This window comes from Jaculus jaculus, chromosome 9, assembly GCF_020740685.1.
Source record: "Jaculus jaculus isolate mJacJac1 chromosome 9, mJacJac1.mat.Y.cur, whole genome shotgun sequence".
NCBI lineage: Eukaryota > Metazoa > Chordata > Mammalia > Rodentia > Dipodidae > Jaculus > Jaculus jaculus.
Window position 1 is genome coordinate 37037597 of NC_059110.1, and position 19275 is coordinate 37056871.

Consider the following 19275-nt stretch of genomic DNA (forward strand, 5'->3'; position numbering starts at 1 on the left):
AGAACATCTTTGATTAGAAGCAATGATGAATGCCCTAATTCATAAAGTTATGCCTTCCTTTAAATATCTACTCTCCCAAACAAAGCAGAGCAACTTTAAAACTCTAAAATGTCTGAGTATTAAATATCCTGCAAAAATTAGAATTGACATAGAAATAGCAAATAAAAATAAGTATTATGTTTCAAATTGCATGTTTAAAATGTTTAGTGTCCTTATTGATGAAATACATCTGATTGTTATTTTGTTTGTATTTTAAACATCCCTGTAATCCATATACAGTAAACTCTAGGAAACTGCAAAGGCTGGCTGGAATGCTGTATGCTTTGAGTTCCTAAATATGGTCGTCTTTTCTGGCCCTCTAATCATTTTCTTATTTTCTTATTTTTATTTATTTATTCGAGAGAGGTAAAGAGGCAGAGTGAGACATAAAGAGAGAGAGAAAGAGAGAGAATAGGCACACCAGGGCTTCCAGCTACTGCAAACGAACTCCAGATGCATGCACCTCCTTGTGCATCTGGCTTACATGGCTACTGGGGAATCAAAACAAGGTCCTTTAGCTTTGTAGGCAAGCACCTTAACCGCTAAGCCATCTCTCCTGCCCCCTCATTTTCTTATTTTTATTATATTTAACTTATAACTTTGATCTTCTCAGATCAAAAACACCAAAGCACTTGATATGCTTGAACATATATCGCATGGGGGCAAGGGAAGTGGTTCAGCGGGTAAGAGTGCTCACCACCCAAGCATGAGCACCTAGGAGGGCCTGATTTGCCCTGCGTTTGATTCCCTAGTATAGATGTAATCTCAGGACAATATGATTAAATAGTCTCAATTTATTATTATATCATTAAAATATATTATTATGTAATAATGTAAACAGCTGAATGTGACTGTGTATGCCTATAAACCAGTGCTGTGCAAAGCAAAGCCCAGGAAATTGCTGGGGTTTGTAAAAGTGACAGCTGAGATACAAGTGAAAACCTTTGTGTGAATGCATGTGGATTAAAGTCAACACCTGAAGCTCTCCTTTGACCTCTACACAGGCATGGAGAGGTAAATAGAGGCAGACACCTGACGTTGTCCTCTGACCTCTGTACAGGCAATAGGGTGTATGCATACACACACTACAAACATACAACACCACACATACTATACACATACACATATCTATATCTATACCTATCTATCTATATATACACACATATATATCTATATATATGCATATATATGTATACATATATATGTATATACATATATATATGTCAGCATACCACACACATACTAAACATTTACATGCAAAAAAATTAAAATAAACAGGTTGGGGTGGGTGTGTGAAACCCTGGAATTTAGATATGATTGATTTTGATTCCTTCTTAACACATATACTCTCAATTTATACCTCTACATAGATTTACTTCATTTCTAAAACTCTTTCTGCCCTCTAATTAATATACTTAATTTTTGTTATGAATGATCTATATTAATTTCAATTTCAAACATTCTCAATTAACATGGAAAAACAATAATTGGATACTTTGGAGTAAATTGTATTTAATGTTTTATGGTGTTGTTTGCTTGTATTTAATTTCTTATTTGAATAGATTTCTGAATTCAAAGGAAGAGGGGTGAGGGACAAGCAAAAGGATGTAGGTCACATATAAACAGAAAGAGAAAGACACTGGACGAAGGTGGATAAGGTGAAAAGAGCGATTGGGGACAAGAGGTTGATGAGAATAAATAAGAACAAATTGTATTTGAAAATTTCAGAATGAATGATACCTAAATCTCTGAATGCTAAATAAAAAAAGTAAAATAAAAGAGGCTAATACATCAAAATACAGCAGAATTAAAGGTACGATTTTAGTCTAAAAAGAACAATGATTAAAAATTGTAATAAAATTGTCATTTAGAAATTCAAAAATGTTAAACCACTACAGATGTTAATTCTCCCTGCCAAAATATAATACCTGGCATATTCAGGCTTCATTAGATAGTACTACTAATATTGAACTATTAATATTTCAAGTCTCTATGTCCTTTCTTTGTTATAGTTATTTTACCAACACTGTAAGAGTTTCAAATACTTGTCTTAAAGATCACAGGTTTTTAAATAATTTTGGCATAGCAAAACATCTAGCTAATGGGAGAGCTGAAATTTGAGAACAAAAGTAAAATAACCAGAAAGGCCAGCAACATATGGATGAAATACACAAACCTGCTTCTTACTCTTCAAATATGTCAAGCTCCCTTTTGCCCAGCCTCACTTCCATTGCTGGCCTCCCTTAAACCTCGCTGAGCTTCCAGAAGCAGTAAGACTGAAGCCCTCAAGTTAACAGCACCAATATGCCAGACTAACATATACTGTCCAGTTCTCTGTCTTTCCTCATGTCCTTCTGGATAAAATGAGCCTCTTCTCATCAAAGACCAAACTCTTCTCATGTGGCCTAGCAAGTCTTTGTTAAAATCTGTCCACCTGCTCAAGAACTTTGTTCCTCCAGGCATGGTAGTGCATGTCTTTAATCACAGTACTTGGGAGGCAGAGGTAGGAGGATCGCCATGAACCTGAAGCCACCCTGAAACTATTTCCAGGTCTTCAGAACATTGTTCATTGATCCTTCTATTAGTTTCCTTTCTGTTGTGAATGATTATTCTCTGAATACTCAAGCCATTTTGCACAACACAACAGTAAACATAAAAACAAACACATGAAAAAATTCCTCTTTTCCCTTCTTCCTGCCCTATTTTTTCTTTATCTATCAGAGAAAACTTTATTGAAGAAGTTGTCTATGGATCTCCTCTCCCACCCCTCTCTTAATTTTATCGAGAACACTCAATCTCACCAAAAATATTCTTTCCTGGCACGAATGACCTCTATTTTCCCAAATGCAATAGCCATTTCATAATTCCTGGTTAGTGGGAACCTTCTGTAACATCTGATGACATTAACCATCTCCCTATACAGTCCTTTTTCTTGACTTTCTTGAACTATAGGCTGTACCTCCATCATCTTACTGCTTCCTGCTCTTCTGCTAGAGACCAAATATAAAAGTGTCCCAAAGCTTAGAAAGAGCAGCCCTCCTCCCCTCCATCTGTTCTCACTTCCATCACCAGTCCTATGGTTTTAAATACAATTTAGGCCAAGAAATCCCAAGTCCTGCTTCACTGGATAATTCTCCTCCTAGGAACCACACTTATTCAAGTATCAGCTCAAAGATGGATCAAATAGGTCTTAAATTTGATGTGGCTGAAGCAGAATGCTTTATCTGCTGACCTTCCCTTCCTGAATGACATTTCTCCCTTCCTAATCTGTCCCACACAGTCAGTCCATCAGCATCTGTGTAGCTGCTCACTACCAAACTCAGAATCCTCCAGTAGCCTTCCCTAATTACCCTACCTGAAGTCTTCCCTCCTTTTTACTGCTGTTCTCTAATCCCTCAACAAATACAACTGAATCCATCTGTCAAAATATGTCCCATACATGTCTGCTTTTTTTTCTAGTTTCCTTGAAACCGACATGTTCCAAGCCAGTATTTCACCTGAGTTCCTAGAGCCTTCTAAGTTACCTCCAAACATCAACAATAAATTATATTTGTGGTATCCAACCACTTTTTCCAATATATAAGTTATTAACATCTCTGGTTAAAATCTATGTAGGGAGCCAGGTGTGGTGGTGCATGCCTTTAATCCCAGCACTCGGGAGGCAGATGTAGGAGGATTGCTGTGAGTTCAAGGCCACCCTGCCACTACATAGTGAATTCCAGGTCAGCCTAGGCTACAGTGAGACCCTACCTCAAAAAAAAAACAAAAACAGACATATCTATGTAGGGGCTGCTGAAAAGATGGCTTAGCAGTTATGGAACTTGTCTGTGATGCCTAAAACTCAGGTTCAATTCCCTAGTCCCCATGTAAGCCAGATGCACAAGGTGGCATACATTTCTGGAGTTTGTTTGAAATGGCTGGAGCCCCTGGCACTCTCATATATTCTCTCCTTCCTCTCCCCCTCTCATAAACACATAAACATTTTTTTTAAAAATCTGTCTCCTTAAGGGTGGATTCTAAAAAATCTACTTAGAAAAAAGTCAAAACAACCTCCCTGTTACAAAGCTCTACCTATTCTGGTGTCTGGCCAGCTCTCCAGCATTTCTTTAAAGAATTGTTTCTCTCACACATCTCTGCTTCAGTCACCTCATCACTCTTTTATTTATAAGGACATGCTGTATTGGTTTCTCTTTTTAGGTTTTCCTTGACCACCTTAATAGTTGCCTGGTCATTCTCTAGCACATTATTTTATTTACTCAAAAGTTTTTAATAAAAATGTCAATCATTCAGAACTGTTGATATACTAGTTCAAATAACACCTGTATATTCACCACCCAGATTCAATAATTGGTGACATTCGGCTGTATTTGCTTCATCTCTAAACGTGGGTTTCATTCCATAGCCTCATAGCCAGACATAATACATCAAGATGACCTAGGAATCAAGCCGCTCTTTAAAGGATGCAGGCAATAAGATTTTGCTGAAGTGGGGAAAGGGACAATACAGCTTTGTGTATTTGAGGTAAACAATCTCTATTTTATTGTATGAAAACAGTTTATGCCTCATTGAGACTAAACAAAGCCACTAAATCTCCATCCCATATGAAAGACAAGTCAAGATTTTTCTTCATTTTCCATTTTTTGTTCAACAAACTACAATTCATGGCTAACACTGTCAGAGGAAAGCTAATTTACTCTGTACCAGCCCTCATCTTGATAAACCAACACAAGCGCACAGTTGAGTATATTCTTAGCTTTCAGTGAGCAAACATAATTTGCATAGCATCACTCCTTTAGGACAAAAAAAAAAAAAACCCAACTAATTTAAAATATCTCTAATGAGACTGCAATAACTTGAAAGATTTATGTAAAAATTATTACTCTTTGCTTCAGGCAGTAAAGGAAGTGTGCCAAAACTATACAGAAAGTCTTTTAAGTACACTAAAGAAAGGTACACTTCAGTGCGGGCTGGGTAGGCGCAGCGGGAGGAGCGGTTTGTGGTGCTGCGTCGCGGGAGGTCGTGGAGCACAGCTGGGCCGCACATCATCCGCCTGCTGTACGAGGAGGGGTCCACGCTCACCACCGACCCACCCGACCGCATGAGGTCTTCCCAACGAGGAGAACCTCACCGACTTGCAAATCTCCATCGAGGGCCCCGAAGGGATGCAGTCTGCTGCAGGTTTATTCTGCCTGACACTTGTATTGCACAAGGACTGCCCTGCCTCACCACCCAAAGGCTACTTCCTTACTAAGATCTTCCACCCACATGCGGGAGCCAATGGTGAGAGCTGTGTCCATGTTCTTAAGAGGGACTGGACAGCTGAGCTGGGCATCCGACATGAGCTGCTGACTATCCAGTGCCTGCTGATCCGCCCTAACCCAGAGGCTCTTAGAGAACTATGACGAGGAATATGTTTCCCGGGCCTGTTTGCTCACAGAGATCCATGGAGGTGAGGGCCCCAGTAGCGGGAGAGCTGAGGCTGGCCGGGCACGGTCCAGTGGCGCAGCAGCCTCCTCCTCCACTGACTCCACGGCCCCTGGAGGCCTTGCAGGAGCTGAGGGTCCCATCGCCAAGAAGCATGCAGATGAACGTGGTAAGAAGCTGGCGGCCAAGAAAAAGGATAAGAGGGCTCTGAGGCGGCTGGAGTGAGCGCTTCTTCCTCCCTCCTTTCCTTTCCTTCTCTCAGTCTGTCTCTAAGTTATTTAAATTATGGCTGGGCTGGGGGAGCATGTTGGGGGGCACTGGGGCCTGGATTTGATTTTCTAAATAAACTTGGAAAAGAAAAAAAAACAGAAAGAAAGAAAGGTACACTTTATTAATAAGAGGCTCCTTTCTATGCTTGTGCATTTTGTGTGTATGTGTGCGCACGGGTGCCTGTATTGCATGTACACATGAAGGCCCGAGGACAACCTTGGGTGTTGGCTTCAGGAATGCTATCTACCCCCCCCCCCCCTTTGAGACAAGATCTCTTATGGGCCTGGAGCTCACCAATTAGGCTAGAGTAGCTGACTAGCGAGGCCCAGGGATCTGCCTATTTTGTTTGTTTTGTTTTATTTTGTTTCCTCCTCAGTGCTGGAGTTAAAGATACACACCACCAGGTCTAGCACTTTTCAAAAGTACTGGGGATCAATCTCAGGTCCTCATACTTGCAAAAAGCAAGCACTGTACTGACTAAGATATTGCCCAATAGGAGAATTCTATTTCCTGAATAATTATAAGTAATTTAGTAATTCTGACTCTAAGTCATACCAGTTTTGAAGAAACAAACCAAGGGTAAGAACAGCATAGGAGTTTGGAGTTGTTCATAATAGAAGTATAACATAGTATTCATGACTCTATTCAAACCAGAACTATATAGCGATGATTACCAAGTCATAAAAATAGGTAAATTTATTACCTAGATTCCATTTTTAATAATGCAGATAAGTGCAAAACCTAGCTAAAGAAATTTTAAATGTTTTTTTTGTAAAAAATAAATAAATAACCAAAATATATTTCCTGTGGTTTGTGACTGACTGAGTTTTGAATTACAACATTATCTTTGCTTTGCAGAAAGACAAGGTACAGTATGGAATTGTGTGAAATGACAAGAAATAAATAATCCTGAATACTTTCAATTCAGTCCAGAGTAGTAGGGAGCTACAGGATGAGAAACACAAAGCAAGAAATAGAAAGAAAGCCCAAGGCCTCTTTGTCCACTTTTAATAAATGTTCTATATTCTACGTTAAAACTATTCTTAGTTTTGCAATTTTTCTGTGTTATAATAGTCATAAAGAAATCTGATGAAATTTAGATTCCTATCATTTATCTCCATCTCTTAACCACTTAAAATGACTACCAGGCACACTATAAGAAAACTACCTAAAATATTTTTTAAGAGAAACCAAATTTGTTGAAAAGCTTTCCTACTGGCCCTTAAAGACCTGAAATAAATAGCACTGGAAGGAACAGGTGCTCTCAGAATGGGAGATTTTAAGAGTAATCTCTTGGAAGTTCTTTTCTTTGCTTAGCCTTGATGGTGAAGCACACTACTACTTCCATTGAAGCTTGAAAAGATGTGATGGACCAAACCACCTGTGCCCAGAATAAGAGTAATTCCCTTCCATTAACTACAGCCTAACCTAATTTCATGAATGCTTGAAAGAACATAAAGGGAAAATCACAGTCATTTTATAAATGTACAAAGGGGATGGGTGTGGGCACATGGTTTCCAAATAGAACAATCAGCTCCACACAAGAGCTTTTGCAGTGTTTCTTACCCAGTGTTATCTGAAGAGCTTGGCCTGGGTGCTGTTAATGACTGGTGGCTATGAGGTTTGCCACCCAAAGGATAGATGTGGTTAATTTCAGTCACTCTTCAGAAAGTAGTCCTGTGCACCTTTGCAGCTGAAGGCTCAGGAAAGAAAAGGATTTATTAGCGCCTGGATAAAATGAAACAGTGGGAGTGGTTCTAAGAGAAAGAGTGAGTCTGCAAGGTAAAAGGAACAAGGTGACCTATTCTCCACACATATAGATGAGATTAAGATAAATCCGATCTTCTGATAAACATTTGAATATGACAAACAGACCCCTAAACACATCTGGAGATATGAATGCAAAGGTATGCATGATTAAATACACAGATATGGGAAACAGATGTATAAGTCACATGTCATTTGTTTTAGTTCTAGACTATTTATGCTCCCACAGAACCCCCTGAAATTATCTGGCATTTTTGAGAGTTTAGCCTCATGGAAAACAAATATTAAGGCAACCAATATGGAAGGATTGGCTAAGGAATTATTGCTGTGACACAAAAAAGTAACTAACTACATTTCTTTCTTCCCCATTCTCCAATGAAAGTTTTCCATAATTTGACTCAATGTGAAATAACAAATACTAGGAAAGAAAAGTCAGTTTCACATTCTGACCTCAGAGTGATTTCTCTCTATTCAAAATAGGAGAAAGACGTGTGTTGAATTTAAATACATCATAAAAGGGTTTTAATCCCTTTCTCTTGAGGAGAGAATTTTCTAGATTAATGAAATTGATTTCCTCAAATCCACTATGCATGTGAGCATCTGCCATATGAAATTCTAATTATCAGAGCTGAACCCTCTACTCACCTGAACCAAAAGGGAAAAACTAAAAACCAAAAGGGAAACATTGTACCTTTGCTCTTTTCTTTCCTTGCATGGTTGTTAGAAAATCTTTTGATAGAGGCTACTCCTGGGGGAAGACAGACCCTCCTGGCTTCAGTGCATGACAATTATTACCCAGGCAGACAGAACGTGCCAGTCCTAAGCCTCATTCCAGTTTGCTACCTCGAATTAACATCTTTGTCTACAAAGAGACTCTGAAAGTCAGGTGTAGTGGTGCACACCTTTAATCCCAGCACTTGGGTAGCAGAGGTAGGAGGATTGCCATGAGTTTGAGGTCAGCCTGAGATTTTGAGACTACATAGTGAATTCCAGATCAGCCTGAGCTAGAATGAAACCCCTACCTCAAAAAACCAAAAGAGAGAGAGAGAGAGACTCTGAAATATTCTAAACAAACCCCTTCAGCATTCAGTTCAAGTCTGAACTATTGGTGTTGCCACATAACACCTGAGGAAGAGACCTACAATAATCCTGCCAGCTGTAGGCAGCAGTTGCTGTAGAGTGACAGGGAAACACTGGGCAGGAAGCTAGAATCAATTTGCTGTTACCATCGGACAAGCAGGATAAATGGAGCATGTTTAATCTTACCCCTAATATCCTTCCAAAACAGAGGTGGGAGTTGGACCCCACCTTCTCATCAAGAAAGTACAATCCTGTCACGATAACCATTCTCCTGAGCCACTCATTTTATGACTTAGATGTAAAACTTATGGAGAAGGTCATCTTATGAAATTGGAACACAGCTGGTAGGCAGTAAGAATTACATTTTATATACATATGAAGATCTCACTCTGTGCCTGAGAGCTCAGAGTCGAGGGTTTAAACTTTAGAATGTGTTCATTTGTAATCTCTAGATCTATATCATGGCAATTTTAACTGTTTTAGTCCTCTGGCTCTGACTTACTTTCATAATCTTTCCTTCTAATGACTTCTCCCTTTTTGAAAATGGACATAAAAAGCCACAAAAGGTCAGATGTTTAATTAATGGCTCCAAACTTCTTAAGAGAATTTCATCACTTTTCTTATGACTCCATTCTCATGTCTGTTTTTCAGCCCATACTTTTAGATTCAGATGTTGTGACTTTTTTAAATGAATTATCTAATAAGACTCAAATACTTTATATACTCTTTCTATTCTAAATTAGTCCTAATTTAGCTCAATAACATGTTATTTTTCCATGTTAGTTAACCAGGATAGGATAGGATAGGATAGGATAGGATAGGATAGGATCGGATCGGATCGGATCGGATCGGATAGGATACCCCACTGGAAACTTTCTCAAATATACTATGGAATGACTGGTATGGTCATGAATGAAGAAATTTGCCTGTAGGAAAGTTTGTGGCATAGCTAGAAGGGCTAAAAAACAGTCCTTCCTATTAAACCTTTGGCTTGTACAACGAAAAAGAAAAGTCATGGACCACACTGTAGTACGCACCCTGTATCCCAGGTGCAATGTGTGTTTCAAGTCCCTAAAATGTTTCCCAAAAGATTAAGTGGACTCTGTATGAATCACTGGAAAAAGTCCTGCAAATGATTCCATCCACACAGTAATCTCCCCTCTTGCCAAAGATCCTCACAGTATAAAGATTCTGGCTCTATCATCAGCTCAGAAAGGTTTTAGAAGGTAGGGAAACATGAAAAGATTAGATGTTATTGAACGTAACTTTCTGCCAGCATTCCCTTGCTTGTGGAAATGTCGTTATTTTGTATCTAGGTTTAATGAAGGGCAAACTTTTAGCAATCACTACTTTGCTAGAAGGCTCAAGAGCATTCTAGTTGAGGATATCCATTTGAATTCATAAAACCTGGGACCAAATGCCAGCAAGCCACTTAATTTCTCACTGGTAAAATCGAAATATTAATAATTTCCAAGATTGTGACTAAATCACATAAAACATGGAAATTACCCTCAGAGTGGTAAGAATGCATTCTTTTGTGTGATATGATATGGCTTTGTACTCACTTTAAAGTGCTGAAAGAAAATGAACATTTCTTACCTTCACTAACTTTGAGGGTTTTTTTAAAGCTCAACAACCTTATATTACCTTCTTCCCCAAAGGAGTAATTTTAAGATCAAAAAGATGGACAGCAACACTTACGTCAGTGAATGCACCCACGGTTTCTGCAAGCTTTGGCACAAAGATTAATACCAGCCTCAGAGGCAGCATCAGTATCCCATAGTGCAGTTAATGACAACATGCGTAAGAGCAAAATAAGCATGTTGTCACTGTCTTCCATGATTCCCCCCTGCACTTGCCTGTGTGTGCACATTGACTCTTTGCTTTCAAATTGCACAGCCACAAAAGCAGTGAAAGAAGTATCTCAAGGATAGATTTCATCAGGTTTAAAACCACTCATAAAATCTGACAATCTATGAATATGTCACTTCTGGGAAACTAATCAAGTCCACACACCATCCTGAGGAACACGAGCACAGGAGGAGCAATTGCCTGATGAATCAACTGTACCCCAAAGACAAACTGATCAACACGGACCATTTTACTGACAATATGCATTTTTGTGCTTCCAAGAAGCAATTTACGTATGCTTCTGCCTAATGGCTCATAGGGGGAAAAATGGCAACCTTTAATGGAGCAAGTAGGCATTTGATATTTCTGACTTATTCCCCCATCAGAAAATAATGGCTGATTGAGAAATGTATGTCTCCATTAGTGAAGGGAAAGTTAGAATAGTTAATCATGCAATATTTACATCCAAGTGGCATTGGCTTTGGTTTAATATCACTGGCTCCCACACATCTTCACCAAACCACACTAACCAGACATTTCATGTGGAAAATAATGTATTTTAAATGCATTTCAATGTTACCGAAGATTTAGTTTTTGAAAGCAATTCAGAATGAGTGCATAAATAGCATCAAGCATCTTTGATTTACTCAATATTTATGCCTACTATGTGGTAGGCATATAATCTTTTTATCAAATATTATATGGTACTCAGTACACAGGGGACACAGAGATAGATGACAGACATACTCCTGTTTTCTGGGAGCCATCAGAGGTGCTAAAAGATGCTTAGGGTGTCTCAAATTTCCCCTTTCCTCAGTAATCTCTCTAACCCTTCTTAAATCCATCTCAATTTAGAATAATCTCAGGAAAACATTGTCCTGCCAATGTAGCAGAAAACCAAGTTTCCTTGGCCTCTTTCCGCCATATTGCTTCCATGAATCCCCTCTGCATAGCTGCTCAGGAGTCTGATAGAGGCGGACATTTAAACAGTTCATAGTACTTCTGTGTGATAAATTATATTCATATATATGTGTGTGTGTGTGTGTGTGTGTGTGTGTGTGTGTGTGTGTGTGTGTGTATGTATGTATGTATGTACATAAAAGACCTTTGAGGATGCAAGGAATTTCTGTTCAGAAACAGAATGTCAGAGATGTCAGGATGCTCTTTTACATGGCGCTGAGTCACCTTTGCAACTGAGATGTGTAGCACAAGGGGGTAACAGAAGGACAAGCCTGGGGAGTGGGGTCATGCAGCCTGTCAGGAATAGTGTGTCAGTGAGAAGGTGGCAAATGTTAGATTAGACTGATGAGCAGGGGCTGGATTTTATCAAGGAGATATTCTTTATTTTAAGCTGTAATGGCCTTTTATGATAAAGACCATGGGGTTCCCTAGCAGAAGTTTAAGCAGGGACGACATGAGGAAGCTGCTAAGGACTGACAAGAAACAGTTCAGAAATGGAGGAAAGAGGATTCTGAATGGAAGCCATGGCTGTCAGAGAAAAAGCAGGTGGAATCGTAGAAAGATATAAGAGGCGGTATCAATAGGACAGTGAATGGAAAATAAGGCACCATTGTGGTTTGTGGTGCAGATAGATGAGCAAATTATGCACCATCCAGCAAAACCAGTGAAAGCAGAAGTTACTCAAATCATCTGCTTATTCCTCAGTTGCTAAGATTGAAGCAAATGTGTTTAAGTAGCTAAGGTAAGGTTAAGAATACCATTTCTTACTAAAATACCCATTTTAACAAAAGTTAAACGATATTAAACTCTTTCACTGAGCACTTTAAAAGTTCACATTAAAATATTAAAGACTTATGGTGGGGAGAGCAATATTGTTTCTTGTAAAACTGGTAATAGACATTACCTAGAATGTTAGCCACTCCTGATATTAGATGCTCACATGTAGGAAACTTACCAAGTTGTTTCTTATAGAGTAACTGAAATTTGCTAATATCTTTATCCAATTATAGATTTCTTAAATAGTGAATGAATATTTACAGTAAACTAATAGTGAGGTAAATGTGCACTTTGTGATCACAGAGGTTCAGTCCTCTTGTTTTCTAGATATAAAATTAATTGAGGAACTTACTTTTCTTTAAAGGTGGAGCAAGATGGTGAAGGAGTTAGATCATGTTACTTTCACCATAGAAACATCAATTTGAACAGCTGATCATGTGTGAAGCTAACTTCACAAAAACTAAAGAAATCAGGTGAGAGATTCCAAGACATCACTCTTTTTTTTTTTTTTTTTTTTTTTTTCATTTTTCGAGGTAGAGTCTCACTCTGCACAGGCTGACCTGGAATTCACTATGTAATCTCAGAGTGGCCTCAAACTCACAGCGATCCTCCCACCTCTGCCTCCTGAGTGCTGGGATTAAAGGTGTGTGCCACCACATCTGCTCAAGACATCACTCTTGCAGAACAAGTCAAGACAGCACAGAAGGAAAAAGGCCCTCTTGTTATTCATCTCCCAACTCCAAGCAAGGCATCATGGAGAAAATAGATGTCCTTTGTGAGAGGAAGAGAAAACTAAGTTCAGCTATCAAGTTGGAACTTAGTACCTGGTCTACTACAGGTTGCAGTACTGAGCAGAGACCCATAGCCTAGGCATACACTAGGCAGGTATTAATGTTCAGAGCTTTTGGACATGGATTAGCCTAATAGCCAAGGCACTGCTTTTATCACACTCCCAAACAACCCCACACAACACAGTGCATGCAAAGAGTACTTCACATGGGACATAGCACAGTTAAAAATTCACATAAACTACTTTGGAACTCAGTATCAGACATGCAAGATGTCAGGCATGGTGGTATCTCTTGCCTCCCTGCCAAGGCCTGGAGACAAATCCTCTGGACATATCCCAGTTCAACTGGGGACCCACATGTATACTGATACATACTTATAGACTAGTAGTAACAACTGCAGCTGGTGGTGCTGGTACTGGGTCATGAACACATAGCACAAAGTAGGCTATAGCTGCTTGGGCCTTGGACCTTTCCCTGGTTTCTATAGGCTATGATAAGGTTCAATCAGCATTCCAGGTTTGAAGGCCACAAACTGCCTAACCCATCCCTTATACCACCTTAAGTAACATGACACAGTGAATCATTAAGCACTTGGGAGAAATAACAGGGTGGTAGATGCTAAACCTTTGCTTAAGAGCTTAAGGCTGGACCCCTTGGAGGAGAGCCCTCTACGTAAGCAGAAGCTCAAGGTGTCTGTAGCAGTTACTTTGTCATTGCTGGGACAAAACACCTGAGCAGAAGCACCTTATGGAAGGGAAGAGTTTATTTCATCTTACTTTTTGAGGGAATGTTTCCATCATGGCTTGGAAATCATGGCAGAACAGAAAGCTGTCATCACATTTTCACATCAGGAAGGAGGAAGTAGACAACAGAAAGTGCACAAACCCCAGTGACACATGTCCTTTAGCGAGGCTCCACCTCCAAAAGGCCTCACAAACTTCTCAAATAGCATCATCAACTAGGGATTAAACACTCAAACACATGAATCTATGGCAGACTTTTGACATTCAGACATACACAGTGCCCAGCTAGCAGCTACTGATAATGGGTGAGGCATTTGAGTTTGTTTTGGTCCCAGTCACAGGCTTGCAGAGAAAGGCAACATAGTTTTACTCGAGGCACTCCTTCAGTCCATACTGAGCTACACACCAATTCCGCATTTCTGACAGACCTGAGTCTGGGCCACCCCCGTGTTCTAAAACAATGACAATATACAAATTGCCAACTTGCAGCATATTTGCACTTAGAGAGCCATCTCAAACTAAAATAGCTACAATTACCATAGTCTCACAGAAAATAATCTGCTTAGAATTTCTGATCACATAGACACAATCACAGTGAGATTAGCAAGATTGCAATAATATTCAACCCTTGAATGTGCAAACATTGTTTACACAGATGAAAATGAAGGCCTCAAGTAATGGCCAAAAAAAAAAAAAAAAAATGGCAAAGGAAACCAACCATAAAGTAACCAATACCTGCAAACTCTTAGAGATATAAGATAACTGTCTTAATGACACTCAGTGAATTACAAGAAAACACAGTAAAACTATTTCATACTTTTAACACAGAAAATGAACAAAGAGATTCAAATTTTTAAAAAAGGAAATAGAAATCCTAGAGTTGAAAAGAACATTAAAGAAAATGGAAAGCATGTCTGAAGGCATTAATAATGGAACAGATCAAGCAAAAGACTAAGTAAACATGAAGACAAACTATTTTAAAAAATTACAACCCAAGTAGAAACCCTAAGAAGAATAGAGAAATGGGAACTCTGAGGCAACATTAAAAAACATTTTGGTTTATTGGTGTTGAAAAGAGCTCAATTATGACAAAGTATAGAAAGTATATTTAAAGATAACCACTGAAAAGTTCTCAGACTTAGAGAAGAGTATAATATCGAGGTATAGGAAAAGGAACTCAACTAATTCCACCCAAAATATGGTCAAGATCTCAAAAACTAAGACAACGAGAAAATTCTTAAAGCAGCAACACCTAAGGGTGGCCCAATTCATCTGAGAGCAGACTTCTAGCAGAAACTTCTGCTTTAATGTTGATGCTGGGGTATTAAACCTGGGTCAAAAAATGCTCTTGTAAGCTTCATGGTAACTATGTTTTCTATAAAAATACAAAATAATAGCAAAATTGTTCCGAATAAGAAAGATTTTTAAAACTTCAAAATATTTCTCTAAAGAAAATTACAGTAAAATGATGCTTATAAATAGATAAATAAATACGTGAACAGAGTGACCAAAAATGTACATGTGTAAGAGAAAAGCTTGCATGCATGCATATGCACATGTGTGTATCTGAAATCAACAATTCATTAGTCTTTATTTGACCAACATTTGAAATTTAATGAAAATTATAAAGTTACCAAAAATTAATGGAGATTTCTAAAGGTAATAAAAAGTCAAAAAGCTACCATTAACTTTTAATTTAATAAAATTTATAACACTGTTGCATTAGTATTATTTTTTAATAAATAAATTTTCTTTATTTTTAATATGAACATGATGAACAATGCCAGTAAACCATTGTTTTTAAACTTGAAAGATGAGATAAAGTGATGTGCATAAGTAGTAGTGATTCAGCCTTCCTCTTATGGATGGTTACAGGCATTGTATATTTTTAAATGAAATAAGGAATAAAAAAAAAGGAAGGGAAATACGGAGGGCAAGAAGTAGGTTGATGGGCAAAAGGGATTTACAACAATATTGTACACAAATGTCGCCTTTCCAGTTTATATAAATACTAGCTAATAAAAATTCTGAATGTGTGGGGGCTGAAGAACATTAATATTAAAAAGTAAAATCATATCCCACAGGTATTTTTCTTTATCTTTAAATTTCTACAAAGTAAAGGAGATTGTATGACGTACATAATTAGAACTTTTATCCCAAAACTTTTTTAAATAACGTCAAAATATAAAGATTATATTCAACCTGATTTTAGTTTTCTAAAATGAATTTTTTTCAGTCAAATGGGATTCTAAAACAAATAGGAGCATTCAACTAAATATTGACTTAAACTACCTCCAAAGGATTCAATGTGTATCAGAATCTAAATATACCAGATTTATCCCTTTCACATTATCACACATGAGTTTGTTTTGGTATCATAGCAATAATAAGCTCCATCTGGCTGTATAGCAAGCATGTTATCATCACTATACAAGGCACTGAAAATATCCCCGCTCACCACCCTGGACAAGCCAGCTCTCTGTGAGGTGACTAAAGCTAGCACCTTGAAGTCCTCCATCCTCCTGTCTTCCCTGAAATAAGAGCCCTCACTTTTCTTGCCTGTCTTCACAAAAGTTCAGATGATTAATCATTAAATAAAGATTCTTCATCTGTCTTCTTTGATTCACACCATCAATTTTCAGAACTTTTGGCCTTCACAATCTATTATGCATTGTTTCACAAAACTCATTTGTTATTAATATCTAATTATCTGGTCGGTGGCACTGACATAATATTTAACTCTTAAATTTGGATTCACAAAGTACTCCAGTTATCAAATAGAAAACTCCCTCTTGAAATTAATGTGCTTCCACTTTCTTAAACATGATAGCATATCGTTGAAGTTGATTAGTTTTTAGTTCAAATATCTACACTCCTGACATTTAATATCTCTCTGGATTTAAGAACACTATTAATTTAACTTCTGTGTCTATTAATTATAGTAATTAAATGAGAATAAGCAGGTGGAGCTAGCAGACTATTCCTTCATTTCATAGATATATTATTTCAGAAACATTGCCTCTATCTCCCCCTCCCTCCCACTCTTCCTCTTTCTGCTTCTTTCTCACATAGAGACACATATTGTGTGGCATTTTGAAAAACAATATATAACTATTCTTTCTGCGTCCATAAAAGCTGCATATTTTCTTTCATGTGACTATATTAGTCAGTCATAACAATGCATATATTCACAAGACTGTGTTAATTTTCTAAAAACTGGATAAGAAGAATGCAGGCAATGCTTTTCACATACAGATAATGAAAAGCTCTCACACACAAAAGAAGCAGACCAGACATGTACAATTTGTCTGTAGTGATGTGTGTAATACACTCTCAATACAATATATATAAAATCTAACATATATGAGTAAATTTGAGTTTAAATTCTCCATCTTCTCTTAGGTTGCCTAGCAACACAGAGGCACTAGGAACCACTGTCAAGACAATGTTCCTGAAATTTGTGAGAAGTAACTACTCACGCGTTGTTCAGTCAGGATCCATCTACACTGTATACAAATTATTGGTGGGTAGTTTTCTACTTTTTGCCAGTAGATAATGTATTTTTGTGGAAAAAAAGGTTTCCTAATTATTTTTCTTTGAGAAGGCTGGAATGATGTAGGCTTGATTGTTGCACATGAAGGGAAATATTGGGCTATGATAATTTTAAATATATAATCTGTGGGTATTGCTGGGGTTAAGTGATTTCAGCCACAGAAAGGTCTTACTCTGTATCTCAGGGATGGTTTTCTCTGATCAGTAGAGAAAATAAATAGCACCACTCTGGTGTTTAACATATGTTTTTACTTAAATAAAGGTTGAACTACCTTAAATGAAATTTGCATTTTTCATACCACTGTATATAACTGAGATCTAGATTTACTTTAACACTTTCCCAACTAATTACACTTTTGTTTTTATAAGAAAAAGATGATGCATGTGAAAAGCCCACAACAAAACTATCAATAAAAAGTGAAGACAGAAAGGGTATAGCCATGAAGGAAAACCAAAATGTCATGGAACAAAAGAAATACACAGTATCTTCTTACTTTGACCTAACTAACCAAAACTTAAATTCTCATACTCCCCAATTTACACTGAAGGTCATTATATATGACAGCATATACATATTTTATTTAAATATAAGTGTGAAGTTGGTGTGTGTAAGAATTCTCTTTAAAAGCCAGTTTGTGGGACTGGAGAAAAGGCTTAACACTTAAGAAACTTGCCTGCAGAGCCAAATGACCCAGGTTCAATTCCCCATAACCCACATAAGCCAGGTGCATGGATCTGGAGTTTATCTACAATGGCTTGAGACCCTTGCATGTTCTCCCCCCCCTCTCTCTCTCTGTCTCATAAATAACTAAAAAATAAAATAATCTTTAAAAACCTAATTCATGGACCCATATCAAATCATCATCAATTCCAGAAGAAAAATTTAGTACTATGGACAATTATTTGAATCCTTTGCTATTTGTGAACCTTTTCTAATTTTTATCATTCATGTAATGTGAGACTACATCTGAACTTCTGAAATAATATGACAAAAGAATAACAAATGTCTTTACCTTTAGAAAAGCCCTGACTTCTTAGGTGACAGATCTTGAGGCTTAAAGTCATGTTAGTTAGCTGGTCACCAGTAGCAGAAATGACACCACCAATTCCCATCATCACAATGGTGAAATGAAATAATCTTTAAGGTTTCTGACAATTATCCAAAACTGCATAGAGCTGTAACTGTGGATGTTAAGTATATGACAATGACCTCTCACCAGATTAGAAATTTAAAGTTATTAAATCACTTGTCCTATATAGTATCCCATAATATAAGAAAATATGAATTGAGCTGGAGAGATGGCTTGGCAGTTAAAGTACCTGCCAGCAAAGTGAAAAGACCCAGGTTAGATTCCCCACCCCATCACCACATAAAGCCACATACAAGGTGGCACATGCATCTGAAGTTCATTTGTAGTGACTAAAGACCCTGGTGTGTGCCCATTCTCCCTCCCTCCCTCTCTCCTCTCTCTCTCTCTCTCTTCCTCTTTCTCTCTCAGTTTAAAATAATGTGGACATAAGAGTAAATGGCTAAATTTTGAATATAGTTCTGAAGTTAATTCTCAAATGAGATTTCTTAAAGGATATTTCTATTGAAATTAAATATATGAACCAGTGTCAAGAGAACAAGGAAATATTTATGAAAATTAAAAGTTGAATGATTATCTACATAATGCCAATATTATCTTTATTTTGTCCTAGAATAGATTTCATAGGCTATTGTAAGGTTCATGGACAAAGGTTAAGAACTTAGCAAGTAGAAGAGACATTTTTTCACCTGACCAAGACAGAACAGTTCTTTGAAATCATACTTTTTGTTTCACTCTTTACTATAAAAGGAAAATCACTTTATCATCTCCAATTTATTGTGAAGAATTCTGAAGTGAGTTTGTATGCAATGCTCCAAACCATATTTCAATTTAAAAATGTGTGAAGCAAATAGGAAAACATCCCTGCTGCTGCAGTAGATGGAGTGCATTGGCCATCGGCCTGTGGGAGCTGGATGGACTGAACATGAAGGC

General features: G+C 37.7%; 1 protein-coding gene and 1 pseudogene across 2 annotated transcripts in view; one reads left to right on the forward strand and one right to left on the reverse strand.

Moving 5' to 3' along the window:
* Lama2 (laminin subunit alpha 2) overlaps nt 1–19275 on the reverse strand; it is a 640019-nt gene that overhangs the window by 518577 nt on the left and 102167 nt on the right. The gene's annotated exons all lie outside the window — the stretch shown is intronic.
* Nucleotides 696–5688, forward strand: LOC101611531 (annotated as a pseudogene).